Source organism: Felis catus, chromosome E2, assembly GCF_018350175.1.
Source record: "Felis catus isolate Fca126 chromosome E2, F.catus_Fca126_mat1.0, whole genome shotgun sequence".
In the NCBI taxonomy this organism is placed as follows: Eukaryota; Metazoa; Chordata; class Mammalia; order Carnivora; family Felidae; genus Felis; species Felis catus.
This window is the reverse complement of record NC_058382.1, coordinates 36,257,521-36,276,105: the sequence shown is the minus strand read 5'-3', so window position 1 is coordinate 36,276,105 and position 18,585 is coordinate 36,257,521. Positions and strand designations below refer to the sequence as shown.

General features: G+C 38.7%; 1 long non-coding RNA gene across 2 annotated transcripts; it reads right to left on the bottom strand.

Moving 5' to 3' along the window:
• Positions 1–1,439: 1,439 nt before the first annotated feature.
• Positions 1,440–18,361, bottom strand: LOC123382254. 2 transcript variants are annotated; one of them, XR_006590349.1, is made up of 5 exons: positions 18,153–18,361; positions 17,911–17,961; positions 5,657–5,757; positions 3,554–3,658; positions 1,440–1,994 (listed from the first exon to the last, which is right to left on the bottom strand). It is a non-coding gene; the product is annotated as an uncharacterized LOC123382254 (long non-coding RNA). The 2 variants fall into 2 exon arrangements; XR_006590348.1 differs by lacking the exons at positions 1,440–1,994; positions 3,554–3,658; positions 5,657–5,757 and adding an exon at positions 16,154–17,010.
• Positions 18,362–18,585: the final 224 nt, after the last annotated feature.

The following is an 18,585-nucleotide window of genomic DNA, read 5'->3' as shown; positions in this document are numbered from 1 at the left end:
TAGAAACTGACAGCAATAATATAGGCTTCCAGAGAGATCTAGAGACTCTGTAGAGAAGGTTGAGAAAAACTTTGAGGACTTAGGAACTTTGTCATATGAAGAAACAGACTGCAAATAACACAGAAGGATAATCATCCTAAATAATTTGAGGGTTATAATTATATCAGTCTTCCTAGGTACCATATATTCTCAGTACCTTATATTTTCACCCATTCATTTGACAAATATTTTCTATCAGCTACAAGTCCCAGAGATGACAAAGACCAAATATCTCATTTCCAGAGCCTTGAGGAAAATGATCTGTGAGTCTGTCATTCAACTTTTGTCATGTTGATCCAATAAACTTTTTTTTTTCCAGTTTAAATTTTCCTCAGCCTGGCATTCTTTCCCAGTTCTAAATCATTACCCAATTTTATATGAAGGCTAAGCTTTAGGGAGGCTGATCACTTTAAGACCTAGTGCAAATCTTCCTAGAATGTTCTTCCCTCAGCAAGAAATACTACTGAGAAAACTGGGAATGTGAAGAAAAGACCGTTTGCTCTCTTCCAGGAAAACTCTAGTAGACAGTCTCCCCCAAAGGATAAAAGTTAGGTCAAGTAAGAGAGTTTGTTTTTTTTTTAAACTACCATGTTTACCACTTTTGGGGGTCTAAAGGGAAATCCAAGAGAGATGCATTCATTCATAAGGTTTTTCCTCCTGAGGAATATAGAATTTGAGGAATATGATAATTATAGTAAAAGAATAAAGAATTTAGCTGATTCTGATTTTGTCTTCTCTAAAGGCTACATAAGTTCACCTTTAGAGGTTATATTCAAGCCATATTTTGACAGTGGGTAAGATCTGGGAAATCAGAAGTTATGGGTAGGAGAGAGAATTTTGGTTGTAATGACATTGGGGTGTATTAGATGTTATGATTTAGCTCAAGTTGAAATGAGGTTTCATGGTTTGAATTTTAGGAAGGTCAAATTCAGTGTATGGACTTTTCATTTTCTTTTTTGTAAAAGATAAGGGTCTCTTCCAGATGAGTCATGTTCTCCTCTAACTTTGTCAAAGCTCTGTCAGTAAGCTCTTTTCTGGACATGATCTCCATGGAAGACAAATAGGATTAATGGAAAAGAGCTCCAAGGTCTAGCATCTCAACCTTAGCTCTGTATTTCTGAGTCTTGACAACATGCTTACCCCTTTGAGCTGACACGAACATTTTAAGTACAAATTCTTACTCTATGCGCTTAGCATTATACTAGGAAATGTGAAAATACCTAAGTGGGATTGACAGTTCCTACCCTTCCAGTTTACTTCTGAATAGAGGAGATATTTAGAAAAATCAAAACAAACATAAATCACCTGCAAGGTGATGCAGACAGATAGATGTTCAAGGCTTTAGAAAGTCTGAGTCCAGTAATGGACAGTCAACAAAAAAGTACAAGAAGCCAAATCTGTTCATGTAAGCCATAAATCAGGATGATTATTTTTTATGTAAAAAGATTTCTTCCACAAAAGAAACAGGCTGGATGATAAAGCTGAGTGTGGAGAGTGTGGAGAGTCATCAAGTATCACATAGATTTTTTTCCTCACATTCTTACATTAATATCGCTGACATCCTTTCACAGAGCACACATTTCAACATCTATGCAAACAAAGTCAAAGCAATGTGTCTAATTGAATCTTCAATAATCAAGTCAATTTGTGAAATATCTTACAATTGCCTTTCAATTTGTACCCCAAGTCTTGTCTGAAGGTGATAATGGTGAGAACTATTGCAGAAGGCAGGCAGTTGTCACAATTTAAAAGCCCTTCATTCCTGACATAGTCGAGCACAAGGCAAAAATGAGTTTGCCCTTTAAACGCCACGACCATTTTCCTCTCAAGTTGCTCTTTTATTATACAAATGAATCACTCTCCAGTGATTGTGCTAAAATGAGCAAAGCACAAAACCTCCAGCTCCCAATTTCTACAGAGATGTGAACTCCTCCTAGGGACTGCTGACTTGACTCCTGGCAAAGAAATAAGAAAGTCTAAACGTCAGTGCAAAGAGAATTGTTCGTCAACTAAATTTAAGAACAGAATTTGCTCTCAACACCTCCAAATTCTGAAGGAAAGTTTTTGAACACTCCACTGAACACTTTAGATTTTTGCATTATTAATCATAATGGTCCAGCCTGTAGAAAAGAGGTATTTAGCTTAACAGTAACTTGATAGCTTTTGTGTGTGTGTGTGTGTATACACACTCTGAACAAGGATAATGTTTAGGCTTCATCCCAGGTGTGAACAGTGGTGTCAACGAATGACTACCTGTTCTGTATTCAATTAGCTATGTCTGCCTTAGAACCGGAATAGGCAGTAATGGGAACTGTACTCTGGTCATCTTGTGTGAGAGATTCAATAATTCAATCTTCCCAATATAAAAAGGCAGCATGGCATATGGGATAGGAATCGCCCATATTCCCACTACTCTCTACATAGTTTCCTGAAGCCTCTCTTTCCTCACTTGTAAAGATGATACTCATCTTTATGTATCAGGGTTGTTGCAGATTACATTACGTAAAGTAAAATAAAGCACTTAGCATGGCACCTTGATGCATTATAGGTGTCAAAGAGTGTAATTATAATTGTTCCCTTTCTTCACTATTAACATCCTTAAAATTTTACAGTTCAGTTTTTCAATGCAAATAAACTATTATAGCTCTTCTCCTCATCATTGTTGCCATTATCATCATCACCCAAATTTACATTTTCAAAGCATTTTACATTTATTATCTCATCAAATATTTACTGCTTGAATACTTCCAATAATAAGAACAACGAGGACAGCCTCATTCATAGATCAACAACTTAGGCTACATGATAGTTCTTCCTTGTACTAAACAGATACCTGCTATCCTGTAAATTTCACTCATTAATCCTTGGTCTGTCTCTCTTACTCAAGCATTAAAACACTGAGATCTCTTCTATACAATAGTCCTTTTGAAATGTAACAGCGGTTATTGTTGCTACACCCTTCAAGTGTTCTCTCAGAACTTATATGGAATCATAGAAACTCTCCTAGGGCCTTTCTTGAAACATGCAGACTCTTAAACATTGCCCTGAGACCCAGAAATCTGAATTGTACACATTCCCAGAATCCTGGCACACATGCTCTAAAGATCCCACCATGGATGGACTAGTTTGTTGGTTTTCTTCAATTTACTTCTGCAGGTTGATTTTCCCCACCTTCTCCACCCTGTCCTGTTTTCTTGGAGGCTGAATATACATTACGCCAATGACTCTTGGGCTCTCTCGCGGGTTCATACGACTGGAAGCACAATCAAGACATCATGGACTCCTCCCTGCAGGATCACTACTGGCTGGACCAAAGCATGGCCCCTGAAAGTGGGCCCAGGTTGGTCTCTCAGATTTACAGCAATCACTTCTTCCTGCTGTACCTTCAGACGACCAGATGGAAAAGATTGCTTCCTCTTACTATTCCCGGGGAAATGCCCTATACCTAGTGATTTCCCCACATCCTGCTCATTCTTGGTCAATGATAATTGTATTAAACTTCCCTCAAACGTACCCAGTTAGATTGTGCTATCCCTCCTGCAAGGTTCCTGGATGATACAATCGTTTTAGACAAAGCTGGTTCAAACACCGTCTTCTCCACTTGTTTAGTAGTATAGCCCTAGGAAATTTAAGAGCCTCAGTTTCCTCACTTTGAAATCTGATAGTAAGAATACCCACCTCTGGGAGGAGTGACAAGAATTTAATATATGTATGTGATCCATTTAATGAGGAAAGTAAATATTTGATGAAACTTAGCTATAACCAAGGTCATCCTTTTCCAGTATAAATTAAAAAAAAAAACTATTCAGAAATTTAAACCCAGTGAGTCAACAGAATTTATTTACAAAATGTCAAAAAATAATCATAATATATCAAAGGAAGAGAAAAAATGTGTAATTATAAGGTAACTATTTTAAAGGAGATTTCAATCAAAGGAAGTAAACAAACCTATTTCTCATTTTTAGTTCAAGATATTTCTAAAGCTACAGAAATCCTTTCAAAATAAATATCTGATGAGAATTTAGGAACACATTTCATTAAGGGGAGTTAGGAGTCTAAATTAGAAATATAACAAGCTTTAGCTGATGTTTTTAAAAGTCCATTAAGATAACAAGATCCCCAATACTAGTCATATTCATTGATTTAGTTTGATGAAAGTCAAAGATAAAAATGTGGAAAAAAATAAGGATTAGACCAAATCCCATATAATCTTTTCAGTAGGATTACTTACGTCTGAGGGTTTTTTCTCATCTTAAGATAGCACCTTGAAAATTCTGGGCTTACTGGGAACAAGAAGATAACAGGAATCCTTTCAAATTTATTTAATTTTTTAAAATAACCCACATTGGCTACATGGGAAAAAAGGCTTAGTCTGAGAATAAACCCTGGGGCAACACTAGGATCCACACTCATTATAATCTCTGCCAACGCCATATCATTACTTCAGGTTCAAAGTGAAATCAACAGCAAATCATTTGACTTTGTAATAGCAGAAATGCAACACCACCAACTTAATCAAAGAAGGCTATCTGGAAAGAGGTAGCTACAAATACCACTGAAAAGTCAACAATTTCAGCATCAAGTACACTAATTATCCAAAATCTAGCTTTTATATTTGTGTATTATTTAGGCAGCTAAATGCCTTGATGTAAATCTTAATACTTGGTAATATTAATATCCCACCAAACATAAGGATGTGTGTATTTCTCTAAACAAAAAAAAAATTATTTCTATGTGCAGGAATCTCATACATGTGAGCTGGGATGGGTCACACTGGTGGCTTCAGCAAATTATTAGCCACATGTCTTATGCCTCTTATTTTCATATTTAGTTCAAATTATTATGCATTTAGTTCACTCATATGATTCAACTCTTTAATGACAGAAAGAAAAGAAAGGGAAGACTATTGGCTAAAAATGATATTTGCCATTACAATCTTGTTTAGATTTACAAGTGGGAAAATCAGTTAACAATACAAACAACAACAACAACAACAACAACAACAACAATGGGCTCTTGAGAGCAACAATAGATAACTGCCTTCTCATTTGCTGACATATTTCCATAGAATCTTCTCAGGTGAGAAACAAGGACCACTTCTCAGATAGCAAACATAGGGTAGACCTCCTCCCATCCTAGGCATTAAGACTAGGGAAGGAGAGGCAGGTACATTTGTGTGGAGAAGTCATAAAACGATAAATTATTTGAACTTCCAAGAACTTGAAGTAACATGTAATTTCATCTTCCTTAAGAGGAGGATAACTGAGGCCTGGGAAGGTCCATGACCTACTAAAAGGTTTATTTATATCTGCTAAAAATAATAATTATTATTATATTATTATTATTAAAGCACTTGATTAGTCTAATTCACTTATTTTTCTTTATTCCAATGCTCTCTTATCCTCTGATTAAATTTTTTCTTCTCATATGCGTTAAGGGCATTTGATCTCCATAAAGTCTTACAATATATCTGTTATCTTAGTATGGCAGAGGAGATTAATAAATTTGCATTGTTTTTAAAAAACAAATAACCAAAACAATGGATTAATAATTTAGACCTGAAAAATCTTAAAATTATGCAATGGAAATCCAAGATAGTTTAGAAAGCAAATTTTACCTATTGGCCCCAGGGGTGAGGTGGTGATTATACTCATTTGTCAATCTGTTGGCCAACACACAGATTTTGAACATCCACTTTGTAGACTCATTAATTTAACCCTGCAATTAACAAACATAGTTCAAACTGCTGTCTTCAGGTCTAAAAACAAACAAACAAACAAAACCAAGAGGTCTACTCAAAAAGATTCCATCTGTGGGGCTTCTTGATAAGGTCTGATATTTTCGCTTCAGAGATGAAAAAACAGAGGAAGGAGTTAGATGCAGTTTCATAGGGAAAAGTGATTTTTTGCTTGTTTGTTTATGTTTAGGAGACAAACTCTCCTTTGTCACTAGCTTAATGTTATACCAAGAATTTTTTTTACAGCATTTTTAAGGGTTTTTAAGCTCCTGGTCTTTCCTGCGATGGGAAGATCTGGCTCATTCTTTAAATACTATCAATAATAGCGACGCCTGGGTGGTTCAGTTGGTTAAGTGTCCAGCTTCGGCTCAGGTCATGATCTCACGGTTCATGGGTTTGAGCCCTACATGAGACTCTGTGCTAACAGCTCAGATCCCAATGTCTGCTTCAGATTCTGTGTCTCCCTCTCTCTCTGCCTCTCCCCTATTTGTGCTCTCTCTCTCTCTCTCTCTCTCTCTCTCTCTCAAATAAATATTAAAACAATTTAAATACTATTAATAATACAACACTAATACTTACTAAATGGCTACTCTGAGGGCCCCATCTGTCTTTATGTAGCCCTTACCACAACCATAAGAAGCAGTTAAAACTATTATCATTGCCATTTTAAACGTGAGGATCCTGAGATACACAGGGCTTATATAAATCCTTAAGTCACCCTGCTAGTACAGGGAGCAACCAGGATTTGGATCCAAGTGTTCTCTCTCTAGATTCTATTTACTTCACCCTGATACCATGATGCCTCTCCAAAAGCTTGGGTGTGGAGTCAAGTACAAGGGTTCAAGTTCTACTGTGCCCTAAAAGTATAACCTTCAGCAACCTCCACCCAGTTTACCTATTTGGAAATGGAGGTTCTTTGTATACCTCCCTGATAATTAAATGGAACTGTCTGTATGAAGCCGTTGGTAGGGTACCAGAGTAAAAAATTCAGTAAATGGTAAAGCTCTTCCTGTTGCTATGGTTAAGTTTGACATTTGATAATACCCTAGAAGAAAACAGATTTGTAACCACCCAAAAAGCATGGCACATAGCAATGAGAGCAGAGAAAAAAGTGGCTAATTCTGACAGAAACTGCCAAGAGGCACAGAAAAAGATGAAACAGGAAAGGATCACTTGCTACACGCAGAAAGAAAATATGGAGACCACTCTTGCAAAAACCAGAAGAAAATTTTAAGAAAAAAAATCAAGGTACTACATACTTGATAAATTAGGGTCTGTTATAGACTGAATGTTTGTGTTCCCCTAAAATTCATATGCTGAAGCCCTACCCACCATGTGATGGTATTTTGGAGAAAGGGTCTTTAGGAACTAATTAGGTTTAGATGAGGTCATAAGGGTAGGGATCCCTTAATGGATTACTATCCTTCTAAGAAGAGGAAAAAGAGACCAGAGCTCACTGTCTCTCTCCCTCTCTGCCATGTGAAAATACAGTTAGAAGGAGCTGTCTGCACACCAGGAAAGGGCTCTCACTAAAATCAGACCATGCTGGCCCCTTGATCTGAGACTTCAGCCTCCAGAACTGTGATAAAGTAAATTTCTGTTGCTTAAGCCACCCAGTCTAAGGTGTTTTATTATAGTAGCTAGAGCTGCCTAAGACATCGTCAAATATCTGAAAGGCCAAGTGTAATCAAGGAAAAGGTACGATTTTACCTCAAGATTTACCTTGACAAATGCAAACTTTAAACATTACGCTATTATTCTAAATGTGTTGGTGTATTGTCTCTCTTTTAGGAAAGGGAGTTAAAAATGGGAGACAAGAAAAGACTTTTTTAAAAATGATGCTGTATGGTATAGAGTACTTGGCTAGGAGTGAGGAACCTGGTTTATTAACATGGTGCGCCAGAGCAATTTGTTTAAATTGGTACTTTTTCTTTTCTTCCCCCCTTGTTTTCATCCCTTCTGAGCCAGTCCTTTTTCATGTCCAAGATGTTGACAGGAGTAAAAAAGAAGCAATCTGAAATCAATGGCTCTTGAGAATGAGCTTTATACTACAATGGAGCAGTCAAGGTCCCAGCAGCAATATGACCATAAGCTCCCACTGGTCCATTGAGAAGAGCTTAAAAAAGAATGTTTGCAAATATCTAGGCAGAGTTTAGGGAAAACAATCACCAATAGTGCAATGCGCCAAGGCTAGCAAAAGTGTGGAACTGTTAGTATTCTTAGGCCTTAAGAGAGCCGAACAGAATCAGAGTAGGCAGCTGCCTGGAAAGGAAAAGGAGTGGCGTCCTTCACTAGAGCCCTGTAGCCAACCCCACAGTAGCTCAGCAAGGGCAGAGCTAGGGGTATAAACACCCCTCGCCTCATTTTCATCATCCTCTCATCTCCTGCCAAATCATCCACTGACAGAAGACAACTGCCAGCCAGAAAGCAAATCTTTGAAGCTGGCTATACACAGGAGTAGAAAACGGATCTAGAGGGCAAACAGAAGATATCCACCACAGGAAGAAAGAATGGGGAGATGGCAGCACACAGAGAGAGAAAACAGTGCTGTGGGTGCCTCCAACTCTCTGACAGTGGGATAAGTGACCCCTGTTCCCCGGCAAGTGCCTCCATGAAAAAGCAAGGCTTCAGGGTGGATGTCTGCCTGCAGGCCTCAGCTGGTGGCACTAGGCTTCAGAGCCAGCCAGGAGCGTGGCCTGGGAGTCCAGAGCATCAGGACTTTTGGGGACACCTAGAGGTTTCTGACAGTGAGAACACCATTTCTTATATTATGGTGCAGAGAAGTCACTTGCTCAAGATCACACAACCATCAATTTGAGAAACTGAGCTTTGTTAGTTCTGGTTTGAAGGACTTTGTCCATTATGCCAGTGTGCTTTGGGAACATAACCCCTCTGGCCTTAATTTTCATTTTCATAAACATTTTTATAATACTTTATATAACCGTATCCTGTTTGATCAGCTGAATGGACTCAGTGAAACATTTAATGTGAGTGAGAAATGCAGATCTGGCTTCCAATAGCACCAGCCTTGTCCTCCAGACAAGTGCTAAATGTGGGTTAATTACACATTTTCTTCCTTACAAAATTATTTATATGGATGCCCTAAATTCTTAACTGAAGCAAAAGGATTCAAAATCCTTTCTGGGAGTTAGATTAAGAGACAGATTCTTGGATTTAAAAATCTAATGATTAAACCTTACCAGGATTAACAATAGCTTTGTCCAAATAGCACTCTTAGGCTTCTGGGATGGGAATAAAATTAAAAATTTCTATATAAGTGAATAGTTTTGGTTTTTTTCAGGAAAAATGTCAAAAACTTGGAAAAGGGCAAGAGAGATTACTGGGTATCCTTTCAGAGAAATGCGGACCCTCTGAGGAAAATCTGGTTGTATAGGATAAGTACCTTTGTCTTTCAATTGACTGGTCTACACTCCTCTATAGGGATGAAAGTTCAGTTGTACAAAATGGAATATTATGCAAGTGATTATTGTCCATAGCAATAAAAATGAATGTTGTCTGGTAAATATAAAATTGATTTTCCAATCTGTGGAAGACATGACTAAACATTACATTTTATTACACAATAGGATTTTAGCCAGCTTTGCATCTATTATTAAATTCATTTTGGCATTCTTGATTGCCTGATTATATCTTTAAAATTCACCTATGAACCCAGTTTTAGCATCTTCCTGGTTCCCATTAATATTACAAACTTCTTTGATAGGTTTCATTTTATATTTGTGTGAGAGTGATGAATTAACCTTCTTATAAATTATACTTGAGAATTTTATACCATCTATTTAAAATTGTTTAGTGATTTTTGAGTAACATACATTTTTATTCCACAGATATTTATTGAGTGCTGACCTTGTTCCAGGTAGTGTGAGAGACTCTGCAGATAGAAATGGTAAGGGATAGGGGCGCCTGGGTGGTGCAGTCGGTTAGGCGTCCAACTTCAGCCAGGTCACGATCTCGCGGTCTGTGAGTTCGAGCCCCGCGTCAGGCTCCGGGCTGATGGCTCAGAGCCTGGAGCCTGTTTCCGATTCTATGTCTCCCTCTCTCTCTGCCCCTCCCCTGTTCATGCTCTGTCTCTCTCTGTCCCAAAAATAAATAAACGTTGAAAAATTAAAAAAAAAAAAAGAAATGGTAAGGGATAAAATATCCCAGCCTTAATGAATGTCACAGTCTAGCGTAGATGACAAGCATTGGAATAATTTTTTTAAAACATACAAATATAATTCTGGTTTCTGTTATGGAGGAAATAAATATTGACTTTTAAGAGCAAGTAATAGATTTGGACCTGGTAAGGCAGTTCTGTAAGCATTCCTCGTGTTTTGAGCTGATATCTGGAAAAAAGTACTAAGCCACTATGAGGTCAGGATGAGTATAGGGTTGTTTTTCCATATAGATGAGTTAATGCATGTAAAAACCTAGAGATGGGAAAGGCAAGTCACTTCTGAGCAGAAAACCAAGAATAATTTGGTTTCAGAAGAGGAAAGACCAGGCATCATGTGAAGAATTTTGGCCATAAAAATACAAGTTGTGTATATATGCTTCAGACACTACAGTAGGTTCCCACTGCTCCTAGGATTTAATATAATATAATATAATATAATATAATATAATATAATATAATATAATATAATATAAATACATGTGTGTGTATATATATACATATACACACATATACATATATACATATACATACATATATATATATATTTATATATATATATATCCAGCAATACAGGGAGGATTGAATAGAAGAAGAGTAGCACAGATGTGAAAAGTTTGCCTCTGTATGCTTTGTTTAGTGGGAATAAGAAGTCTGATTTCACATAGGATAACCAAAAGATGAACGGGGATTTCTAAGTGTACATTAGTGTAGGTCACTGTATATAAAAGTTAACCAACACGAGCTAAGGACAGAACTGTATGTAAAGAAAACAAAGAATCAAGCATACACACATTCAGGATGCCTGCCAACCACAATATTTGACCAATGAATCCTATATATAGAAAATTCTTCATGTATTTCAAAGACTTGACCAATAAGAGTTCAATTTGAAATTATGTTATTATGTCAAGAGCAAGGCCAAGACTGCTCAGCAGCATAGAGGACTCGTAGTGACAACAGCATCTTAAAGGGCTGGTACACAACCAAGAAGAGAAGACAATGTACCCATCACCTGAGCAATCTGAACACAGAAATTTGACGACTCAGTGCTAGGTGACTTGATATTCTCTGTTGATACAGAATTAGCAGTAGCTTTCTTCAGTGTAAAAGAATGAGAATTATTCAATCCCGTGCATTCTCACACTCTTAAATTTTATACATAAGAGCTTCAAAAAGTTACTTGGTTTCGGTTATATTAGACAAGCTCCCCACTGGCATGCTTTTGCTTTCATAGAATACCCTTGGCCACGGCTCCCCTCGAAAAAATATATCCCCAAATACTGTCTATGTGAAAGGGCTTTGAGTAATAGATTGGCATTTTCACAAAACCAGTGTCCATGACAACATGGTCCCCTTTCAGAGAACATCAGAGTGAATTTTGTTTCAATTTCTTCTTCAGATAAATGCCTGTCATTCCAAAGAGTGAGAACTACTTAACCTAAATTGTTTACTTCCCTAGAAGAATTTTAGAGAAAAAGCCAAAGTATCATTATGGTTATTAATTTGTACTAGGTGCTTTGGAAAATACAGTATGATCAATTTTTAATCCTATACATAACGATAATGGCAGTTCTTAATAATACTGATTACTAGGCATGTATTAAATATGCTTTAATTTTGTGATCACTTGTCTATTCCCAAGTATCTCTTGGTCCTGTTCATAATGTGATTTTCCTAATTTACCAACATATTTATCACATGCCTTTCATGTGGTAGGCATTGACTTAGGTACTGAGAAATAAAAAAAAAAAAGGAGACGTGGTTCCTAACTATAAACATTTTAATTTAAAACTAAAATCCCACCTGCCACAAATCCTTTTGCAAATAGGTAGAATAAATTACTATTTTGAAATATGATTTAGAGACACTTTCTCTTCTTGGACTAGGTTAACCACAAATCTCTAGTGTTTGAAGAACTTCTGTTCGAATTCCAGATTCCCTTCTCTCCTAAATAAGAGCCAACTAACTATAATGAATTAACCAAATAATTCAAAGAATAAAAATGAAAGAAAATGGATTGCCTGTTTCATAAGTAATGCATAGGGCATATTTAAACTTTCTAAATAATGCCTTCAGTGCAGATATTATCTGTCTCAAAGGTGAGAAAATGGAGCTTCAGAAAGGCAAGTTGATTGCCAAAGGGCATGCAGCTCATTAACGCAAAAGCTAGAATGTGAAGCACATCCTTTCACTTCAAAGTCCATTTTCTTTCTCCTACACCATGTGATCTTACTTGGTAAGGAATTTTTTTAGGGCTCCTCTGAGGAAGATAATGTAGAATCAACAAGCACTTGAGTAAAAAGTGGCCAGACCCCTGTTTAATCTTATGTGTCATCTTTCAGTTAGAGTTGTGGGGATACTGCCTGACCAACTACTACAACAGCTCCTAAAACCAATCACATTACAAGGAAGTGCGCCTCTTTTGAGAAAGCTGTTCAGAGGATTCAGCGCTAGAAGGAAAACTTGTAATCATGGTATCCACAGATACTACAGCCAAAAAAAAAAAAAAAAAGCTGGGTCTACAGCCCTGCTGTGGAGGGGGACAGTTGCTGCATGGATGAACTTGATCCATTCTACTGTTTTCCTATAGCCTTTCCTGTGGTTTTTGTCACGTTATGTGACTTGCTAGCCCAGTGACTATCTCCCTCCCCTCCCAACTCTCTCTCTCTCTCTCTCTCTCTCTCTCTCTCTCTCTCACACACACACACACACACACAGACAAACCTAAACGTGCTCAAGTAGACACTCTTTATACTAATTCTTTGTTCCTTTTTATTCAGTCATGTGATCTTAGAATATAATTGACTTTTTAGTGGGGAAGATAGACAAATTATCTAAAATCCCTGAGGTCTGGAATTGTGGTTTGCTCCCTCACTGTTTTAAAAGCCCCAGATACTCAATAAATATTAACTGAATTAATGAATGAATGTATCTTTTTGGATAATGTAATGTACAATATCAAGTCACTAAGCAATTTAAATCAGGGACAACATAATTCCATTTATATTTTAAATTACACCATATTTTAGATCCACTTGATGAAGTGAGTTGAAGATGGATAGGAGTTGAAAATGGGCACATTTAGAAGAACATTCTAATAGTCCAGGTGGGAGACACAAGGAGCTTGAGGGTAAAAAAAAAATCACTGCTACATATGAAATTCATTATTTTTAAGAAAAGGTCTTAGATTACATTTTCTGGTGTGATATATCAATTTCTCCTCATAAATACCACCAAATACTTCATGGTAGATAATTTTGCCTCCATTTTTCAGAAGAGACCAATGAGGTTCCAAGGTCTTATATAATTGTCCCAAGGTTTCATAGCTAAGCCTGTGATCAAACTCCAGCCCTACTACTTTCTGTAGGGCCGTACTTTCCTGCTGAAATCCTTGGCCTGCATTAGGCATCTACAATAATTACTGGGAACCAACAATGAACCTGAGGCAGGAGACCTGAGAAAGTGCTAGGTTGCTGCCCACATAATGATCCTCTTTTTAATTTATTAAGACTATACAAATATATAAGCTTATATAAATAAAATCAAAGTTTCATTTTTTATATCAATTCCCAAAATGCATGAGCCACTTTTATAATAATTTTAACACTTTCAGACTTTCTTCACGCTAAATTCATTTTGAGGGAACATCCAGGGTTTTTTTTTCATTTTCATTTCCCCGAGAATTAAGGTTGGCCTTAGTGGAGCTGAATAGACTCTTATTCAAGGGATGCTTTTGCCTGACTGTGGTAAGCAAAGTAATGGCCTCCCAGAGAGGCCCCCCAATCCCTGGAACCTGTGAATATTATTACTTCACAGTAGCAGGTGAAATTAAGGTTGTTCATTAGCTGATTTTATTAAATTTAATTTTTTAAGTTTATTTATTGAGAGATATTGAGAGAGAGAGAAAGAGAGAGAGAGAATGTGATCAGGAGAGAGGAAGAGACAGAATCCCAAGCAAGCTCCACACTGTCAGCACAAAGCCCAACTCAGGACCCCATCTCATGAACCACGAGATCATGACCTGAGCCAAAATCAAGACTCAGATGGTTAACCGACTGAGTCACCCAGGTGCCACAGCTGACTGTAAAACAGAAATGATCCTGGATTATCTGTGTGGGTCCAGTATAATCACGGGGCCCTTTAAAGCTAGAGAGAGAAGCCCAAGAATCAGAGTGAAAAATACAGAGTGAGAAATACACAACTGACCACTGCTGTCTTTGAAGATGAAAGGCAGCTCCAAGCCAATGAATGCAAGCAGCCTCTAGAACCAGGGCTTAAGAAACAATTTCCCCTACATATAGAAAGAGCTAGCCTTGATGATACATTGACTTTAGCCTAGTGAGACTAATTGTAGACTTCTTACCTCAGAACTGTACAATGAGTTTGCGTTAAGCCACTAAGTTTGTGATGATCTGTTATAGTAGCAATAGGAAACTCATATACTGATTACGATAAAACTGTTTAAAGGATCTCTTTCCCATGACAAAGCATGGGCATTAAGCTCAGTTCCATACAGGCCTCCATTTGGCCCATCTACCACAACCCACCAGCAGCCCCCAACCCTGAAGAAGGGACTGAGCTGAACCTAATGGCCAGTGTTCCTGCTATTATATAAAAACCTATCTGGACATAGATAAAAAGAAACTATTCAAATATTACAAAAAGAAAGGAGGATTACAGCAACAGAAAGAATGTTCTGATAATGATATCTGCAAAGATCTCCAAGGTCAGCCAGAAAAGGATTTTTCTTTTATAGAGAGGAGTAATTAATACTATGAGTCACATCTTTTTATTCTCTATCTTTCATGCTTTGATGTCTTGGGGACTTGGTGACCTTGGAAGAACTGTCTCTACCAGGGCTAGTCAATTCTTAGAGATAGTAAACAATGCACCTGTCTTGCTTTCAAAAGCAAACCAATCTGGAGCCCATGCTCCAACGCCCTCCTCTACTGGGCTCTCACAGAACTCATACTCTGTGCTACGCTTCTCTTACTCTGCTCACCCCAGGACCAGGTACCAGGCAACCAGAAATAGCCTCTCTGCCTCAGAGTCTGCTGATATTATTGAAACTAGCCAACCCTAAGCCCACTTACCTGTCTCACCTGTACTTTCTTGCTTGTAGAAACCACAACAAAAGCTCTTGTCCACATTTCCCCCTCACTCCTTCTACCTCCAGACTGACCCTGGTGCTTCCCTGTATGGCACGCTGTGTTTCCTGCTTCTAAGGATCTGTGAGTATAATAAACTTCTTCCCATGGAAGTAATTCCCATGTCTGCATGTCTCACCATACTGGATTAAAATAAATCCTGGGTACTAAAGCAACAGGGCTTAAAGAACTGGGTAAGGGGGAGGGATATGAGTGGGTGGCAGGATTAGACAATTGACCAGGAAATGTTTTAAATGAAGAAAGACAGTTCATCTAACCATTTATGAAACCAAGGATGGGAATTTGAAGGGACTTATGTCTGACCTTGGTTTAAGTAAACAAGAAGTCATCTTCATATTTGACGTAGGTCTTACGGGGAAGAGGTATTTTCAGTCAGCAATATCCAGGAACACAAGAGGGAATGGGGGGGATTTCTTGACTATTGTTTCTGTTTTCCAGGAGAACAGGGTTCAGGTAAAGTTTGACTTGTCAAAGTTTGTCACTAGCCTTTTTGGAACAGAAGAATTCTTATCGTGACAAATCCTATTATGTAACTGCATTTTTACTTTTTTCTCTACCCTTGGGAGCTTTAAAGTGCTTCTGGAGTAGGATAAAATAAGAGTATAAATTGTAAATATTGTTTGTGAAATTCATGAAACTTAAAACCCGTTTGGCTGAAATAACTTAGGATTGAAATACAACAAAATAAAAATTCCTTCTTATAGGAATTGGTGCATTCTGCTCCAAAACACTTGTGGAACATTAGCTCATTTTATAGATCAGACTGGGCTTCAAAAAGCTAAAGCAACCTAAATCATTCCTGAGATTCTTTCAGAGATGATTCAAAGATAAAGATGTCTTTTTTGTTTCTTTTTTTTTTTTAATTTTTTTTTCAACGTTTATTTATTTTTGGGACAGAGAGAGACAGAGCATGAACGGGGGAGGGGCAGAGAGAGAGGGAGACACAGAATCGGAAGCAGGCTCCAGGCTCTGAGCCATCAGCCCAGAGCCTGACGCAGGGCTCGAACTCACAGACCACGAGATCGTGACCTGGCTGAAGTCGGACGCTTAACCGACTGTGCCACCCAGGCGCCCCTTTTTTGTTTCTAAGTCCACAAACCATTAAACTCCAACATGGTCTGTGTCACTATCATAAAACACTATGCCCCAAGCCCTACCCCACCCAAGAGGGGGCCAGGTGGTAAAAGGAAGGAGGGGAAGGAAAGAGGATGTGCAAAGGATTAATTTTGATGTATGAATTTGCCTCCCACCGGGTCTCAATCACAGAACAGAGAAGAAATCACAACATAATGAAACTGCATTCATACATATTCACTTAGAAGGCATTTTATTTAATATTAACAATATCCTAAGTCATCATGATTTAGCTAATAAACCAGCAAACAGCTATTCGTACTGGGATTGTTTGACTTCCTGTCAAATAACTGCATTCTTGCACATGCAGAAAGAATGGGATAAACAACTTAACTGAAACTTAATGAATTGAGAAATACCTGAAAAGCTTCGTCTATAATCTGGGTTCTTGGAAGAACTCCAAGTAGTAGTCTTGATTTTGATTAATATTACAATTTATCCAGTTAAAGAAGTACCTCATAAATACTCATGAAGCATTTTATTAGATGATTGTAAATACTTAAAATCTTATTTTGCAGCCCTTTTCATCACAAAGAAGAGGAGCAGTCTGGGAACTGTATATCATTTAGCCTTGTTCATTGCCAGCAAAAACCATAACGTAGGTTTTGAAAACAAACTGTTTCAATACAAGATTGATGTTCTTATGGACAGGCCCATGTACCAATGTGAGGTTACACTGGAACAGGTGCTATGACGGCCATGGTCCCCTCCACCCTCTAGGGGCACGTCTTCCCCAGGGCCATCACAGGAACCTGCTAAAGACAAAATATGTCCACTGGCAGCAACCTGGACAACATTTCAGGGCTCGATACATGTCTGCAGTTTGTAGGAAGAAGGGTTCAATGCTATCTCAAAACTACCTCACAGGAGTAGGGCTTGGCAAACTTTTAAAACTTTAACCCGTCTTGCCCTTCCCCACCCTGCGATCACCATGCCCAGCCTACCCACCATCACCAGCACTGCCAAGTCTGGAAGCAGCACCCCTAGGGTTTGTCCTCTCCGTAGACATACTCTCATTATCAAAACAGTGTCTATCATAAAACCAGACTGCAAACAACGCTTCCATTGGCCTCTCAAAGGGAAAAGGAGTAGGGGACACAATGGTTCTGCCCGTCTGGAGAACAGGTGCACCTTTGAGCTGCCGGGACCTGCAGCTGTTCCCAGTCTCCATTTATATCCCCCATTCAGTTTCACAGACATCTTTGTGGCAGTGATACTTTTGCCCCCAACATCCCTTTATAAACAAGCACGAATCCTTTGAAATCCATCTGAACCACCTTCCTCTTTTACTGAATCTTCTTTGTGCCCTCCTTTCTTCCTTCTTCCACAAGTTTCAAACCAAGATCCATTAAGTCTCCTTTCTCATCTCAAACTGATCCCCTACTTAGTGGATAGGATACAGCTGACCCTTCCATTCAAGCCCCTTTGTTCACTGCATGAAGTCTCTGTCAGTACAAGCATTCTGACTCGAGAAATTATCCCAGAACATTCTCTCCAGTTGCAAATTTCCCAAATTCGCTTTATCTAACCATCAACTGAGAACGCTTATTCAAAATATAAACTCCAAGGAGTGACATCAGCAAGGCAATAAGAGTTTTCTACCACCCTCCTCCCCCAGAATACTGATTTTGACAACCACCCATAGGCAAGAGTACCTTTGTGGGAGGTCCGGGAGTCCACCACAGCAGGTCATTGGAGCAAAAGATCTGAAAATAAATGCATTGAAGAGGGTAAGAACAGTGTCGTTTACCCACGTCCTCCTTCCCCCAAGGTGGCACACCTCAGTGGCAAGAGAAACCCCTTTGACCCACAATTTCTCCTAGATGGGAAAGTGACAGCACAGTGAGTTCCTGGTTTCTCAAGCCTTGTGGGATATTGCCCACCAGGACCACTTTACCCCTCAAGCCAGGATACTGAGATGATCCACACAACTTGAGAGAAGCTAGGAGCACAGTCACCAAGGCGGTAGATCTTAGTGCTTCACCAACTCCACGAGGAAAAGACTCTGGAAGTCATTTGCAGGTCCTCTGAAACTGGCCCATAGGCGCCTCCAAAGCTGTAAGCGCCTGACCCACTCAAACCCCCACCCTCAACTCCGTGGCTGACGCCCTGCGCATGCCCAGAAGCACTAAGAATTTAAGCCCTTGCGGACGGCTTTGTGAGCACCTGCAGAAAAACAATCTGATTGCTTCAAGTTTGCCCAAAGAGGAGAGGGCAGGCTGACTTCAGAGGCTCAGGGCGCCACCCAGGGAAAACAAAAAGCGCCTGGCCTGGCTTCGTAGGATTGAGAGAAAGCATACAGTTTTAAGCATTGACCCCCAAAAAGGAGC